The sequence below is a fragment of the Mus caroli genome, chromosome 9 (genome assembly GCF_900094665.2).
Source record: "Mus caroli chromosome 9, CAROLI_EIJ_v1.1, whole genome shotgun sequence".
Classification (NCBI taxonomy): Eukaryota; Metazoa; Chordata; class Mammalia; order Rodentia; family Muridae; genus Mus; species Mus caroli.
In genome coordinates, this window is record NC_034578.1 from 10,103,385 (window position 1) to 10,107,364 (window position 3,980).

At 43.7% G+C, this 3,980-nt stretch overlaps 1 pseudogene; it reads left to right on the top strand.

Annotated features, from left to right (window-relative positions):
- The first annotated feature begins 919 nt into the window (after positions 1 to 919).
- On the top strand, positions 920 to 1,463 carry LOC110301429 (annotated as a pseudogene).
- Positions 1,464 to 3,980: the final 2,517 nt, after the last annotated feature.

Genomic DNA, 3,980 nt, shown 5'->3' on the forward strand with positions numbered 1-3,980 from the left:
AGTCAAGGATACAAGAAAGAGGTTGTGGCTCTCCATCCGTGGTTAAGGAGAGCCACTGAAGCCTAGCAGAGGCATCCCTGCAGGGAGGCTCAGAGAGGCCATTTGCATGAAGCTGTGAACATGAAGCCTGGATTGCCTTAGAGACCCCAAGATGTTAGAGATTTCAGAATTATGGGATACGTGTTGAGGAGAGCTGCCAATAGGGAGGGGGATATCCCAAGAGAGAGAAGTGTGTTATAGTCAACAAGGCTGGTAGATAGGAGTTGGATATCTAAAGAGCACTTTGACATAGACACGGAGATGCAGAGTCTGCAGTTTACCCAGCTGCTTTTCAGTCTTGTTTTGGTCCAGTGTTTCCTCATTATGATCCTTTTGGAATGGTAATATATATTCTATGCCATGGTATGTTGGAAGCTTGTGATCTGTTTTTTTTTATTATTCTGATTTTATAGAGGGTTACAGTTAAGAGATCGCTATGAGTCTCTGAAGGAACTATGAACTTTGTACAATGTTGAGACTATGATAGACTATGGGGCCTTTTGAAGTCAGAATAAATGCATTTTGTACTCTGATGTAGCTACAGGGCCATGAGGGTCTCAGAATGGAGTGTGATGGTGTGAATAAGAATGGCCCCCATAGGCTCTTATAGTGGAACACTTGGCTGTGGGGAGTGGCACTATTTGAGAAGAATAAGGAGGTGTGGCTTTGTTGGAGAAAGTGTGTTTTCATAAGCCCTTGCCAGACAAGGATGGAGTAATTGGAGCCATGAGGAAGGGCTTCAGAGAGAGGACACAGAAACATACTGAAGTCATGTGCTGGGGCTAAAGAGACATGCCTACCATAACCAGTCGTGCTTGTTCTAAGACAAGGTCTCATTCTAGCCAAGAGGTCATCCTACTTCACCCTGCCCAGTGCTGGGATGGCAGATATGATCCACTACTCCCGGTTCCCAAGTAAGGTAGTTTTTGATTTCCAAATTGTAGATGAACCTGTAGGATGAGTGGTCTTTGGACTCTTTGGAAAGACTGTTCCAAAAACAGTGGATAATTTTGTAGCCTTAGCTACAGGAGAGAAAGGACCTAGCTACAAAAACAGCAAGTTCCATCATGTCATCAAGGACTTCATGATCCAGGGTGGAGACTTCACCAGGGGAAATGGCACATGAGGAAAGTGATCTGTGATGAGCACCTCACAGATGAGAATTTAAAGCTGAAGGCCTGGATGGCTGAGCATGACCAATGCAGACAGACACCAACGACTTCCAGTTCTTCATAACTATAGTCAAGACCTCCTGGCTAGATAGCAAGCATGTGGTTTTCGGCCAAGTTCTAGAGAGCATGGATGTGGTATGGAAGCTGGAGAGCACCAAGACAGACAGCCAGGATAAGCCCCCGAAGGATGTGATAGTTGCAGACTGTGGCAGGATCAAAGTGGAGAAACCCTTCGTCATTGCCAAGGAATAGAGAGCCTCAGAGACCTCCTCCCTCTAAGCTGTCCGTCTGGGTCCTGTTGATATCCGCACAGGTGAAGGGAGTCAGTCACAAGGTTCTGTGCCACTCTGGCCCTTGTGCTTCCATCTGATGGATCAACCACACCCCTCACATTCCACTCTTACCAATGCTGATCAATAAAGTGGAATATATATATATATATATATATATATATATATATATATATACCCTTGCTAATCCCCACCCCCTTTCTCAGCCCAGATAAGGATGTAGCTGCCAACTGCTGTTCCAATGCCATGCTTGCTGCCATGCTTCCTACTACTATGAGAATGGGCTAAAGCTCTGAAACTTTAAGCATACAACTCTTATAAAAGAAAGCATGGGGTATTTCACAGCAATACAACACTAAGACATTTCCTTTACTCTGGTCCTTTAAGTCTTTATGGACTACTTCAGAATGTCCTTCAAAGTATTTCACTAGAACACACATAGAGATACACACACAGAGATAGGTATGTGCTCATGTACACACATACAGAAACAGACACATATACACATCAAAGAAGCAGACATATTTACACATGCACACAGATAGGCACAGATTCATACACTCATGCACAGAGACAGGCATACACACACAGAGGCACACAGACAGGCACATTCACACATACACAGACAGACAGATATACATACACAGAGGCACAGACACACACACACACACACACACACACACACACACACACACACCTAACACTACCCCTGTTTAGGTTTTGCTGCCTAGGGGAAGAGTTGCTGCCAAATAAGAGGCACTGCGATACAGGACTCTTCCCTCAACCCCTTCTTGCCTGTCCCAATACTGAACCTCTGCTACAGCAGGAGCTCTGGTCAGAAACCCCATGTATTCTTCATGGTGAGTGACAAGTCCCCTCTCTTCCACAAATTTAGTAAAATGATTTCTAGGCATGTTATGGATAGGAATCTAGACATTCCAGTGTAGAACTAAGTCATTTTCTAGGATTAGTAGAATGAAGATAAGGATAACATGCAATCTTGTCATTGCTAAAGAGTTGGTGAAACTATGCAAGATGCAGAACCAGGCTAAATGTCAGTCTAAATGTCCACCAGGAGATGAATAAGCGAAGAACACACACACACACACACACACACACACGAATGAGATCTTCATGCTAGCCAGACTCAGAAAGACATCCACCATATGCCGTCTCTCACTGGGGAATCTGGATTTATCTATGACATGAGATTAGAGGAGGGCGGGCTTCAGGGAAGGAGAGTAGACCAATGAGCGGGAGGAACAAGAGAGGTGAGGCAAGAGGAGGCAGAAACCATGTGTTCTCTCATATGTGGAATCCAGACTTTAATACACATATGACATAAAGGCAGAGGGGGACCAGTGGGAGCAGGGACAGGCAAAGCAATGACTGGAGCACATGAGCAGAACATGATGATAGAACATGTATGAAAACACCATCATGAAACTTATTGTTTTCTTTTAGTTTTAGTCATAGAAAAAGAGACAGTTTATTTAGAAAAGGATACTTATGGTGAGGCTTATGGTACGTGACTCCCTGGAGTTCCAGGCATTTGTGGACCACCTACTGAAGGTACTAAAAGTGGAACTTGGTCCTTTCGACGAACAGCAAGTGCTTGTAACTGCTGAGCCATCTTACCAGCTCTGGCTCACATTCTCCCAGGTTCTCCATTAAGCTGCCTGTGAGTTTCTCCATATTTTTATATTTACCCAAGTTCAGGATCAATACTTTGAGTGTGAATGTTGCACAAGTGGCTTTTCATAGCTTCCTTCTCTTTACCCTTGAAGGTGGACCACACACAGGACTCTGCCCCAGTTAGGATTTGATGCTCTTCAGAGAGCTATGCTAGAGTGTGACCTGAAAACACCCTGAAAGCACAAAACCTGCAGATCACTCACCTTGGTCAGGAGAACAGTTGTGACCTCTGGCTATGATCTGGGATAGGCATTTCAGTTCTTCATGGGTCATTTCTTCCTGCCAGAATGGACTGAGAGTGATCCTAGATCCCAAATTTCTCTTATGAGTAGCTTGCTTGCTTTTTTCTTCCTCCCTCTTTCTCTCCCTCCTTATCCATCTTTCTTTTAATATTTATTTATATAAATATTAAATATTTATATTTTCAAATTTCATACATGTTTTACACTGAATCTATTTCCTCTACATTCTCCTCCCCTACTAGTTATAACCCCTCCCCTCCCCCCACTTCCCTTTGCTCTTTAGACAGTTCTCCTCCACTTCCAATCTTTTTAGAGAAAGTTCAAAAGCAACAATCGTCTATGCAGAAAATGTATAAAACGTGGTACATGGAGGTGACTTTTGCAGCTGGGCACATTCAAAATTTGAAAATAGATGGAAAATCCATTGAGACGAAGAATTTGCCTAAGAGTCTGCGCAGATGGCTCAAATGTTGAGTTTGATCATGAACACCCATATACAGAAAACCTGGGCATGGTAGCGTACACCTGTAACCACAGGCTGA